Below are 14897 nucleotides of genomic sequence, written 5' to 3' on the forward strand. Positions count from 1 at the left end.
GTGAGCTGGAGCATCGTAGAAATCATGTGTGCCCGATTATTCGTGTATGTGTATACGTGACATGTTGAGCAGAGGTCAGGGGAAAGAATAATTAGTAGTTGTCGGGCTAGTGGCTCGAAGGGATGAGATGGGTAAGGGTTTAACCATCCTTGAGGGGCGAAGCTAGTGGTAAGGTAGATTAGCGGTTGGACGTGACCATTAAGTGGCGGGTAACGTTCCGCCAAAAACTACAGGTATACTTTATGTTAAGTAAAAACGATCTCATCGGATATCCGATGGAGACTTCCCTCGAGCTTTTTACGTGAAAAATTATACCACCATGAAAATAAATATTTTTGTATGAGAATTTTTATTTCTCTTTTCTATCTTCAAGTTGGTCCATTCGGTAAAATCTCTGATCGCCTATTAATATTCCATAAATATACTTATAATAATATTACTATTTTACCAAATTTGGTGTTCTTGCTTTTTCATAATAATTTTCAATATGAGTTTCTCTGGGAATCAATAATATTATAGAGTATGAAGGGCAGGGGAAATGTTTGATGAGGGAAAATAATTTTAATTTCCAAACTTTTTAGTCGATAATATACATTAATTAGCCACATGAATGATATGTAGATATATATAAAAATATAAAATTTTTAATTCGCATTTACCATCAGAAATAACTAATAAAATTTGGTAATCCATTTAAGAACATTTTCATTCTCAGGCACATCCTACCACAGCGAAGCCTTATGTATAAATGAATTTTTTATCTCGAGCGTATTTCTCTATTGTCTTTCTTCTATTTTTTAATCAGTTATATTTTGCTTCTGCACTCGGTTATAGTATAGAGATTACCATATATATGCATGTGACACAAAATGAGCGACAGCGGAAACATTCGGTCTAAATGCATCGAAACCAGGAAAGAGGTTTCATTGAAAATCGATAATCAATCCAACTCGGAGCATAGTGGACTGGTAGTATACCACGACAAATTTCATATTAACGACCACTCTGTGTGGTAATATATAATATAAAAATAGCATAAAGTCCGAGGTTCAATTTGTAGAGGAAATATGATAATTAGGCTGGAACATATCAACGATCACGTTGAGTTGAGATTATCACTCATTCGAATCGCTCACTTTACATTAATTTGATAAAGATCTATAGAGGGTTACTTACTCTGCGAATCCACAATTTCATGCGAGTATAACATACATAGCCCATAGAAAGGTATCGTCGGTTGAAGCGACCTGGGATTATAGCATGCACACAAAACTTAAAACTTCAGTTGCCTCGGTACTCTCTCTCTCTCTCTTTCTCTCTCTCACAATTACGTCAAATCCTTATTTGTATACATTAATTAATTAAGTACTACTCGTAAGCATTATTGATATTCAGATTACTTTAGTGTAGATTTTCTTCGAGCTCTACCTCTAATTTTGTGAAATGTGAACTTGCTCTATTATTTTCTAACTCGTCTGTACTTCATTTTTATTTTATACTTATTCTGTAAGCTTTGCCCCATAGCATTGCTAGGGCATAACAAACTATCTATCTATCTATCTATTTATCAATCTATCTATCTCTTTCTCTCATCTTGGATTAATTTGAGCACCGGGTTAAGTGGGTGCGAATAAAATGAAGAAAAGAATAATTAGTTATTTACGATAACGAGACGCATTAACTCCTTCCGTTGGAAGAAAAGAACTCGGGATACCTAAAAGTGTTTATAGTTTTATGAAACCAGGTAAATATTCAGCTGTAAATAAGCCCTTCCCTATAATGAACCTTTGAAACGTTTTAGGGAAGAACCATCATAATCGATGGTTTGGCTGAAATAATTTCTATGATATTTCAGGTAGATGTATCACTGCAATACAATGAAGAAAAAACTGCATCAATACTTTATTGAATTCATTACGAATAGCTTTTTCACCTTACTTCGAGGTAGACAAAAAAGATTTTGGTGAAAAGAACGTCATATTTCACTTCCTCGCTGCATCGTGAATTATTCTTTATCTCATCCGTGTGAAAAGATGAAAGATTATTAGTGGAAAACCTCGAGTTTTTATCTAACATGTTACTCAAAGTCTGTGGATGTGGAAAATGAGATAAAAATCAGAAGTGCTGGATGTTCAAAATCTGATAGGATTGACACTCACATGCACTGTGTGGACGACTTGAACATATCAGGGATCGGAGCTTGTCTGTGTTTTATTGTATAAGTACGTAGTGAGGCTATGTACCTACCAAGACGTGTCAAATTAGCCTCATTAGAAATAAACTTTGAACCGAAGTTGCTATATGCATACATTTCTGTTTTGCATACATATGTATATATCTATATAAGATCTAAAATGCATCTGTGGCGTTATTGGAAAGTGCAGGGCAGAGAGAAACTTGTGCGCATCGGTAATGGAGCCTCATATTCATATGTCTCTATCTGCTTGAATCTCTATATAAAATGTATTATTTCACTCGCTGCGTATAAGGTTTCCGATTTTGACGAGGGTTTTTTCCGTTTCAGACTTATGGCCGAGGGGACAGGACAAGGGACGCCGTTTCGGTAATCGAACATGTCCATCATCTTAGCCGTGTCACCATCGAGAGTATTCTATCTTATATATGGAATCAAATCCTTGTCAATAAGTTTAAATATGACGATATTCCATGGTATGGCACAAGAAATATTGACACTAGTATTTTTAAAATAGAACTTGAAGATAACTCAGTCTCTGATGATATGCAATTCTCTGTTTCCATACATACCTTCCTTTATATCGATTTATAACATTTATTCGAGAAGTATTGAAATTGATAAGTTTTGGAATGGAATTAACAGAGATATAGGATGAAGTTAAATCTCTGTTTTTTTGTTTGTCGTTGCATGTGTATGTGAATGTGTCTACCGTGAATGTGAATGAATAAACGCAATGTGAGCGAGGAAAGACAGCACATTTGCGTATCTCGTATGAAGATTGCAGCTCCGCGACATAAATTTGATTTTCATTCTCAAAACCGCTCAAAACTTTGCTTTGTACACGTATATCTAATATCAGGAACAAAGCATACAGGGTTGAAAGGGTGGGCGGATGAATTCTCCACAAAGAACATTTTTGTATCCGCTGACACGCGGATCACCATTTCATGGAAGATGAGAACGCCTTTTTACTTTGTGATGTAATTTGTTTCAACCCTTCTCATTGCAAATTCCCGTACAAAAGAGAAATTATTAATGCAACCCGATGGACAAATTTTTTTACCGACAGTCAGCCTTTGAAGGCGCGTCGAACATCGCATTCATATTAAGGAGTTTCGGTACAGGCGATACAATGTTGCCATGCTAAATCATGCTAAAAACATTAAAAAATTCAAAAAGTTCAGAATTTTATAAAATTCGGTGATCATATTCTTTAGTGCCAAATTTGACAACACAAATTTTTTAAGATTTTTCTTCTACACAGTTATCGAGTAATTTATCACTAAAGTTCACGTGTATAAGCATAGCGTTTCCATATATATAGGTATACATTCCGGGTATAAGAAATCTGCTTTAATGCGTAATTACTCGATAACTAAGTAGAAGAAAATTTTGAAAAAATTTGTGTTTTCGCAGCTGATGTTGAAGAACATTATCACCAAATTTGATCAATTTCTTAATATTTAAACTTCTGTACCGAAACTCCTTAATGAGTACAGATAGAAAACTAAAAAAAAATAGAATTTCAGCTTATTTTGTGCAAAGACGAGGGTTACGCAGATGTGAAATGATACAACGAGAAAACCCGATCCAATTTTTCTTTGTACTATACTATTATTGGAAAAAGTTTTCAATTTTACATAGTTTCATCAGTAGGTTTATCTGTTTCATCTGATGTAGGTTGCGGTATCAGCGTTTTTATTTTTTTGGGCAATTCGATCATTTAGATTTTCCTACCCTTGATTTTTAAGCTGGTAAATGAGAAAAGAAAAACTAGATTACAAACATGCCTGAATAAAGGTTCATCACTTTTTTTTTGATAAAAAAAAAGTTTTTCGTGAAAGAGGAACCATAAATTGAGAGCGGGATGGGACGGGAGGAAAAAATTCAGATGAAAATTCCACCAATGTGCTTCACCGAGTCTCGGGTGTCAGAAGGGTAGATGATGAACGAGCCTGATCGTGAAAATGCGCAATCGGCCGTTCTCGATGACCAGTTGCGAGCTCCCTGCAGATTTCTCCCTCCCTCTCTCCCTCTCTTTGTCTCGTTCTCTTTCTACTTTTCCTCGATGACCCACATGTAGTATAGTTTGAATTCACATATTGTTCAACACGAAAATGCATGAATGCGCGTCAAGGCGCGGGGAATATTGATTTTATTCAATGGTTCACAGACCACCGACAATCGCCCATCATACCTCTATAGGCCTTTCATTCTTTTTCTTTCTCATTCTCTCACTTTCTCCCTCACTCTCTATCCTTTTATTAGTTTATGCGTGACATCTTTCGCTCTATTTTCACTGGTCTTCAACTTTTTTTGTTTTAATCGCTTGTCATCCACCAGAAACCGCAGTTCACGCTTCAACGCGTCTATCCAGAATATATTCTGATTTTCACATCTTAAAATCGTGCCCGCTGAAAACATTTAGAACCGTAAAAGTAGCTCTTTCGAAATAGTTATGAAAATCAATACGGGAAAGATCATTTTCACAAACGAAATTTAAACCGACTTTTTTTTTATTACTGAGCGATGTCTTTGGGCGATGAGATTTCAATAGAAATGCAGATGGTTTCAAGTATGATTACTCTGAAATGCAACGTTGATCCGTCAAAAATCATGATAAATGCATTCGTATAAATCAGCAGAAATAATGTTATGCATTGAAAAAAAACGCTTTCCATCAATATCAAAATAATCGGAATATTTTAGCAGGCAAACACAAGCGGATACAGCCTTTTTCCGAATGATCGATATCTCGTAATTCGTACAGATAGCTAGATTCCTATGGATTTCATGTTATTTTTTAGATAAATAAGGTGAAAACGTTTTTTTCTCTTATTCATAAATATCTTTAGAAAAATAATATTTTGCAGAAGGATTTCGATGATAACGGAGAAAATTTATGGGAGTACAAGATCGAACACTTGGTTCATATAAACGAATGTAAACTTGATACGAATATAACTAAACTTATAGAGAGAGGACTAATGACAGGAGACTAACTGTCAAAAATGAATACATGGATCTTGAGAAAAAGTTCCGACATACACCGAAATCTAGACATATAAAAAAAGCATCGCAATTACGGAACAGTCAATACTTCGAATAAAGTATTATTATGTTTCTCATTAGCGCAAGTTTGCATGATGAAGAGCAAACGTGATTTCGTTTCTAGAAGTAAAACTTCAGAAATAACTGACATAGATGGTTCGTAAAGTGCGAAGCTTAATCCTTGAGTGTAGAATTAGCATCGCGGTTTCTTAACTCACGATTTCTTTTCAGTCCGGCTCATATTTCTCGCAAATTCGCCATCGTCAAACGTTATTTCTTTAGGGGTAATTTGCTGAAACATGCGCCAAAATTTTCTGAAACATTTGTACACCAAGGTGCTGCTGGTATACATAAAAAGAGAAAGTTCGCTTGCAAAATTCTGTCAAAACCTATATAAGTAAAGGTGTTTCAACAGCAAAGCTCTTTTCGACGACATTATTCGGACGTCAGACAAATGCACATGTTTTCACAAACTTCACGAGGTAGCCCTGCAAAGCAATGAAACAAGATAATGGCAAAACAAGAGGCCTCAACGAATTTGCCAAAAGTAAAAGATGCAAGGTGCTTGAGATAAATGAAGGGGGCAAGGATCGAGTAAGTGAGACCATGATTGTGGTCCATTTACCATTTATATCTTTATCTTTACTGCTGCAACTTTGACCATCTTTTTTACTCAAGTTCTCGCGGTCTTTTAAGCCCAATGCTGCAGTTATGTATCCGTTATTCCATTGAATACCAAGTTAGTGAAAGAACTAATAGCCGTGCAACGCACACAAGATGTTGACATACGTCCCCGTCTACGTGACTCTTGAAGTTTGAACTAACTCGTTGAATGTATTTCCTTCACAAGTTGGAGTCAGAAATCAGTCAACTTCTGCACGAGACTTATCGCATTTGACCACATCGGTGCTAGTTTTACTTATCTCAAAGCTGTATCTCTGTCTTCTTTTCTCGCTCTCTTCATCTTTCTTCCCTTGTCACTTCTCTGCTGGAGGTTCACTTTGTCCGTACCTTTAGACTACGAGAGCACACGCTCCGTGGATGGGCGTTGCACACCATTTAGTCGGTGGGCTTCTTATAGATCGCGTCTGAGTCAAGATACCCGCTTCTGTATTATCTATGCTAATCAGCGTAGCACACGCGCAAGTTGAACATTGCCAGATTCTTGATGCACCGCACACCGGTTGCAGTCATCGGGGGGCCGGCAGAGAGGAAGAAAGAGCGAGACAATGAGCAGAGAGCGAGGCAGAAGACGAGAACCGCCCGAGTTAATAGGTTCAAGCATTGCCAGCAACTTCCGGAGCAGCTCAACCAAGATTTACGTTGGAGCGATTCCTACTCGAATGGGGAAGGGAAGGTGAAGCTTCAAAGTATAACTTTTGTGCCCTATAATATACATGGCATACGTGTTAACAACAATATATGCATATAAACATTAGAGTGTCTCAAAAAAATCGAATGTTTTTTTTTCAAAGAACATTGAAAAATCGTCAGAGTATCTCTATAAAAGAAGACCCTCTGAAAATTTGAGCTCTTAATATTAATATTTAGAGGTGGCGCTTTGTAACTTTCTATTTCCCATTCAAATAACATGGCAACATTTTTTTTCAAACTTTGGAATTATGTAACCTGATAACGAGCTACTTCACAAGTAAGACAATATCATTCCTTATAGGGAATCGACTGTTCTACAAAAAAGGTCTGATTGACATTTTGCATAAGTCAAGCCGTTTCAAAAGTATTGAGCCTCAAACATCAGAATGTTTAAAATTATGCCTTCTTTTTCTCTTAAACACAAAAATATCAATTTATATGTATTAAAGGCCCAATATTATTAACTTGAGCATAACAGTATGCATACATTTGATAGAATACAGATTCAAAATTCTTAATAATTTGACAAATGATCATTTTTATTGATTTTTAGCAAAAAATATTTACTTATCTAAAAAATATGGTAGAAGTTGAATATACATTCATTTATATTATATATCAATAATATATTTACTGATAATATAGTCATATATACTAATGTGTTAATAGTCCACTTTACTTCATATAAATTTTTTTTCTATTATTCTTAAGTTAATAAGAAACCTGAAAAACAGCATGAATGCTGTAAAAAAAATAGAGACAAGTACATTTATTCCCCCTGGGCAGTTACCTGTAAAATTATAGAAATCAATGGATTCATCAAAAAACAAAATGTAAAAAAAAATGCAGAAGTCGCTAAGCGCATCCGTTTACCAACAAAAAAAATTACAACAGAAGAAAACTTGGACGCAAAAAATTACAACCGTAAAAATTACAAAGGCAAAACATTACAAAAATAAATTGTGACCAATAAAATTAAGATAACAAAAATTTCAAAAAAAATTATAAATCAAAAAATTGAAAAAAAAAATTGACCGTCGTACTTGGCGTTTTACTCGGCTTTCGAACTTTTGAGTATAAGATACAGGTAAACTAGATAATATTAAGTAGAAAAAAGGTATATAAAATGTATTATGACACCAGATTTGGCACTAAAGAAAAAACATGTAAACATTAAAAATCTGCTCGAAAAAATGCAACATTTTTTGATGAAATAAGAAAATAAATAATCTATATCTTTTGAATGCGTTAAGCTACAGAGTTCGCAGAGGTCGCGATCGAAAGAAAAAAAATGAAAAATTCGTAAGCTTGCAGTATTCTCTGAAATGCTGTAATTATTTAATTATTGAAGAAATAAATTTTGAATAATATCGCTCCTCTCTGGAAAACAACTGATCATAACATAAATGTATTTGTCTCAGATTCGCTACCGCGACTCTAGATTGGGCTTTTAACGTAGTTCGATAGCTAAGTGCCGTATAAAAAATAAGGCACAGCCCCCTTCCTACGTGAGCATTATTCGTTGTGAAATATGTACCAAAAATCATTCAAATTATCGTTAATGATCAGTAAAAAAATATATGCTTATGATATTTTACTAAAATTTCATAATTGCTCGTGATTTTGGAATTTTTATATTTTTTCTTTTGCGTACGCCCCTGCTAGAATACATCTTCATGCCGTACGCACATATACGAGCATACAAATGAACGCTCAGAAACGCGTCAAACGTGGCAACACTGTACACAGGCAACTATCTGAGACGAGCGCAACGTCCTAACATATAGTTATAAATAATCATTGCTCGTCTCACGCGACAGCGTTGCCCTGTCGCGAATCTTGAAATTCTTCCACTCAAATTCTCATACGATTTTTATTACAATCATTTTTTTCTCAAAAACTAGACTATAGATCATGTTTTTTTTTATTTTTTCTTCAGAAGACGATCTAACACTGTTTTTTTTTTTTTTTTTTTTTTTTTTTTTTTTTTTTTTTTTATAAAAATGGTAAGAACCATTCTCGAGTTATTTCGATACACATTTTTTGCTTGATGATTACCGTGTGTGTTCAGATAGGGAAACCACAAAACTTTAACTTTTTTTTGTTTCATCGATTCGTTAGATTTTTCTGCTCGACATATATTTTTTTCGAAATTTTTGTAAAAAATCGGGTTTTGGTATTGAACAACCGTAATAGATATAAATTGATTTTATTGTGTTTAAGAAAAAAAGAAAGTATAATTTTAAACAATCTGAAGTTTGAGGCTGGGTATCTTTGAAACGGCTCGACTTACGCAAAATGTCAATCAGACCTTTTTGTAGAGCATTCGATTTCCTATAAGGACTGATTTTGCCTTATTATTTGTGAAGTAGCTCGTTATCAGATTACAGAATTCCAAAGTTTGAAAAAAATGTTCCCATGTTATTTGAATGGAAAATAGAAAATTACAAAGCGCCACCTCTAAATATTAATATTAAGAGCTCAAATTTTCAGAGGGTCTTCTTTTATAGAGATACTCTGGAGATATTTCAATGGTCTTTAAAAAAAAAACATTCGATTTTTTTGAGACACTCTAATAAACATAGCAACAATACCATCATGTTTACTAGTAGCTTTGACAAAAAAGATCTATCTCAAATCTATATATGTGCTGACATACGTCGTCGATGACAACAGCGATAAAAGGGTAGGCGATATTCTCGTACTGTTTTTCTGAATGGTATTTGCCAAAATGGGCATTCGTTGTGTCTTATTCCATTCAGTTGAGGTAAGACACGACGTGAATACTCGTATAGCAGAAACAGTAAATGTACCGTTGGTAAGACACATATCTATGAGTCGTTATGTATGTAGATGTGTAATGTGTTCATTCACATCTTCTAATATTTTGAGGATCCCTGTGGAAAGATCCACTGGAAAATATGAATGTCTTTTTTTTTCTTTTATTCATTCATATTTATTTTTTTGTCTTCGTTCCTTTTCTTTGTCAGTAGACCGCACATGTTGAACCAGCTGTTGGAAAATAATGTTGAACTCGTTTGTTTCGTCAGACAGTGATTCGTCTGAGTGCTGGGTCAGACGTGAGAAAATGGTGGATTCTAGCATGTCCTCCATAATCCTACAGAAAAAGGTAAAAAGATAAAAGAGAAATGAGAGCGAGAGATACACAAAATATAAATGAGAGGAAAAACTGAGCTACAGAAAAAGTGCTTGCACTTTGTACCTGCATGCTTAGCGTAATAGTGTCTGGTATGTCCTTTTTCAGTATAACAAATGCTGCTCCTATCTGTATGGTTGTAAATGTATGTTAGAATAAGTGCGTTCAATGTATATAACTTGTAATTGAAATCGGCAAGATGATATTTATATTCATGATCATCGCGAAATTTTTGGCATTCTTTCTCAACCAGTTTGACAATTTTATTATTTTTCGAATAACGGGAAATTATTTCAAATATTTTCTCACACCTGCAAGTACGTAATTTTAAAAAGGGAACGGTTAAGATCGATCGTATACATGATATTTAATCGAAACTGGAATTTCATATGTATAATTATTCGAGTATATATTTAGGTTGTACCCTCGAAAAGAAATATTCTACGATAGGACGTATTATAAAAACCGGTCTGACCATACGCGAATATTTTTACTTCTACCGACTGTAACCGCATAACACATAATATTACACGTCATTTTTTTAAAATGAATATGTTTCGTGTGTTTTGGTGAATCTTACGAATCTTATTTGTAGATCGTTATTTTTCTATTACAAGCAAGAATATTTACATTGATTTCCAAAATTTCAAGAAAAATTATAAGAAAAGAATGAAAAAAATAAAAAATACTCACGCGACCCAATTTTCCTAATTTTTGAAACCTCGTTAGTTTTGAATTAGAGAGCATTATCTTCAGTACTACCCTGTCCCATCCATGCGGTATTATTTCACATTGAAATGATTATCGATAGTTCTAATTAACTGAACCTAGCTTTTTAAGCTCCTCTATTTTCTATCGATTGCTCCTTGCATTACCAAATCCTGCGAAACCTCTCATTTATCTTTGATCATTTTTTTATCTCTTATTCCCACTTTATATTTCCAACTAGAAAAAACTTCGGTATTCGTTGCAATGAAATATGCAAGCTTTTGGCCTCGAGCTATAGAACCGCGAGAATTATACATGGCTGTATATCTCGAAATTTAATACTATACCTATATTTATACTGGAGTGCTGGCAAGCTGTTTTATTTTCATTCCGGTTTAGTATCACTCTATCAATTAATGGAAGCTGCAGGGCGAGATACCGAGGAGCTCATGGCTGAATTGGAGCTTTCATTGGAAACCACTGATTTGCTTGATCAAACCCCTTTTCTAATCTACGTTTAAAGTAAATCATAAATACGTTTGCCTTATATACGTTGAAAATTTAACGGTTATTTTCCACGTATAAAATGTTCGATAAGCTTTTTCCTAATTGAAATTGAACACTTTCATCAGTTCTATAAAGAACAAGAATCTCAACTGCGTAGTTGCGATAATTGTGGAGATAATATATTTTCTAGTCGGAGATATATTGTTCCTTTAAAAAGATGCCTGTAGTTTTGTCTAATTTGTATTAAGAAGAATTTGCCTGTTCATACTTGAGTTGCAACTGTTTTTAATAGACGTGATGAGAAAAGTGTGAATAATTTTGATTGTTTTATTTCTGTAACATTCTCGTATGCGAATTCCGATATCTTCGTTTTCTTATAATGCTCTTATACATTAGAAAAAAAAAGAGAGAGAAAAAACGCAGAATCTCCAAGCGAGCTAATTTTCTTCTTGATTTTAACAGAGTAATTTCGAGATACGGGTTGAACGATTGTGTAATTAATTCAATGTTGGTGCGAGTTAGTGTTTGAAACACGACGACATTTATTCGATCGTCTCGCGTGACTTAGTACAGTTTTCCGCACTCGCGAGGGATGAAGCACAATCTCAATCTTCGTTTTCCCACACACGGTGTTTTCCGTATGAAGGTTGTTTTTTGTGCTTCATTCGCGTTACGATAAATCGTTTCTCTCTCCTCGGCATCGGCTGCGACGTACAGAGTTCGCCGTAATACGGGTAATAAAGGTGAGCAAAAGCAAGAGATCTCGCGTGTTTTTCCTTAATTTTCGTCGCACAGTCAAGAGAGAAAATATACTTCATTATTTTAGGGTCTCTTTTTTTCTCTGGGAGATGAAGCGAAAACGCTTGTGCGAGAGAACAACCGAGATATGATCGTCACTTTTGAATCACCCCCGATTATATACGTCGTCAAGATTTGCGTGCTATACGCTGAACCGCCTACCATAAACTCGTGTTTGCATCGAACCTACTATTTAGTTGATTTTCTAGCGGTTTTTCCGAATGTAATTTCGCGTTATAATTACTGTCAGCTGAGCGCGATCGAATTTCCTATTTACGCGGTGCAAATAAGTAGCTCTCTACGCGGAATCGTATTATGAAGCGAACATTATTTTAAAGTTTTTATTCTTATATCGATTGATTCAAACAACAATGATGCATTTTTGAATTCCCAATTTCATCAAATGATACGTCAGTTTTATCGATAATTCGAAACATATTAAATATAAAATCGGTTGATTATTTAATACTTTTGACAAAACATACACCGCGATAATAATGATTTTGGATTGTGAACGCACAAATACGAACTCCTTGAAGTATTATGATGATGCATACTTCAATTTCGTAATTGAAGTATCATCATAAACGTAAATAAAAACATTTTTTTCCTCGATATATGTACAACCAGTCTGCGCATCGAAGTTACATGTGCACATAAACGTTGAAGCGAATTATGATTATCGACGATGAATCCATATTTTTCTCATTATATAACATTAATATTTGTCTGTACTAGAAATCCGAAGGAAATGATTCCATTGTATGCATAAGTATTTATTTTCACTTTATGAAAATTTCCTCTCAATTATTCGTCGATAAATATGATAACGTTATTTCGCTGAATTTTTGGCTCAGTGATCAGGGGCGATGATTAAATTTTCCTCACTTCGATTAACGAGCCTGTTCATTAATCATTGTTCATGCTCATTCGTATCGGAAGCACATAAATAAAATGGAAAAATAAAACGAATTCGCGTAAGAAGAATTCGTAAAAGACTTCAGAAATCATAGTTTAGTGGATATTTTTTTATTCCTCAGTCCGATTCCTATGGTTGTACGTCAAGCTACGCTCATTTTTCATATGTATTGATACGGATATCTTTGCATGAATGTCCCAGTACTTTAATGAGACCAAATTTACATCTCATTATGAGAAGCGTGATCAATTTGAAGAGAATGTGAGTAGAGGAAAGAAAAACACAAACCGGATGATGCATGACTTGTGCCAACACGATATCCTCAGATTTTTCAAAAAGCTCGGGGCTTGGAAACGCTTGGTTCGAAAGGGGAAAAGTAAAAAAGCATTAATTCCAGAAGAATCGACGAGGCTTCAAGATTAAAGGGAAAGAAGGGGATGGTATATAGAAAGTATAGAGAGACGTTTTGTACGTGAGATGTGCATATATAAAAGTTGAGATAGCGTTTAATTGTGTTTTAGTCAACTCATTAGAAATTGTCGGAGTACATACTTGGTCGCACAAGTCTTTCGCCTACGGTAGTATTCTACTGCTGAAACACTTTGAGCTCACTCGGTGACTCAAAGCTTTGACCATACTTTTCATATAACGCGAGGCAGCATTCCCGTTTACGTACGGTTTCATTCTTTGCTTTGCTCCTTCCCCATCGTTGAACGTTTCGTCGGTGGAGTCCGTTAGAGTGAACTTGGCTCGGGGTTATCGAAAACGTTGAAAGAATATATACTCAGAACGTATGAATGATCTATCCGCGTGTCACAACATCATCTTTTGATCTCATTCAATAATTGAAAACGGTAGTCGCGCTCGTTGTGACATTTATTTGTGGCTTTTGCGTGCAGAATTTTATTTAACGAAGTTCGACTAGAATGGCTACGTGTCAAGAAGGCGGAATGATTAAACTACTTTTGGAGGGGGGGGGGGGGGGGGTGGGCGTGCGCACGAGATGTGAGAATCGGAAAAGGCAACGTGCATATTTTTATTTATCTGGAATTTTTGAAATTCTTTTTCAATATTGCTCATTTCATTTCAGATGAGAATTGGAAATATTTTCACAGCTTGTGCAAATATTTAACCCTTCCAGAATGAAAATTCAACACGCACCGTTCATTCACGAGCGAGTACGCTCGGATAATTATTGTTCATTCCCGTTGTTTTTACGTTCACGCTTTTTTTCTTTTGCACACACGTTCGCATATCGTTGATTGTCAGAATGATGAAAAATAGTGGCTATACAGAAAGGGCGTATACAGAGGTGGAAGATCGTCATAATTATATCCCGATTTTCGTGCCAACAACGCGGGGATATAACAGTGTTGGGAATCGAGGATTTGCATAAATCAGAATTTTCATTGTTCAAATATTTAACGTACGCGCGAATCGCTTTTCCTCCCTCCGAATCATCTATATCTGCGGATTCAATCCTATAGACAAGTTAAGCACGAATTCCACGAGGTATTATTTAATGATATGGTGGATATGTGTGTACTGCATCAATGAGAAATTTCATCTCAGTTTTACCAACATTCTATCACCTCTGTGCTCAAACCGCTTGATCAGTTTTCGATCGTTTGTTATAGGACGGGGAGAGTATATGCACACTCAACGGATTTTTTATTCGTAGAGTTTTTTTTTTTTTTTAAAGAAGAGCAATTGTTCCGAATGAACTTGTGGACTAATTTTCGAGTGAAAATTACTTGGTAAAACAGACGAGATCCGAATAAATCACTTCGTTCCCACGTAGCGTATTATCGGTATGAAAATTTAGGTAAAGTGAAGAAATGTTGTGAAATGTTTAATGAATTCGATAGTTGTTACGTTGCAGAACAAAACTTATGCATATCCAGGTGACGAATGATATGATTAGACGTCGATTGGATCGATATACACATTTGCAGCCTTTCAAGGGATGATATATGTAAATGGAGGATTTATTGTGCAGAAACAGAGAATTTATGGCAGAATAAATTAAAGGTATCGAATTTCAAACGGAACAAATCCACACCCTCCATCCGATTAAGTTGAGAATATTGGCATAAGCGACGAAAATTATCCCGCTCTTCAGTCTGCATTAAATTATCATTGCATTGTTTATGGAATTGTATACTAGGTATACAGAATTAAGAGAT

The 14897-nt window shown here is 35.0% G+C and overlaps 1 protein-coding gene across 3 annotated transcripts in view; it reads right to left on the minus strand.

The window, feature by feature from the left end:
• Positions 1 to 14897, minus strand: part of LOC122417151 (agrin-like) — a 351440-nt gene that overhangs the window by 55781 nt on the left and 280762 nt on the right. The window lies entirely within an intron of this gene.

Source organism: Venturia canescens, chromosome 1 (assembly GCF_019457755.1).
Source record: "Venturia canescens isolate UGA chromosome 1, ASM1945775v1, whole genome shotgun sequence".
In the NCBI taxonomy this organism is placed as follows: domain Eukaryota; kingdom Metazoa; phylum Arthropoda; class Insecta; order Hymenoptera; family Ichneumonidae; genus Venturia; species Venturia canescens.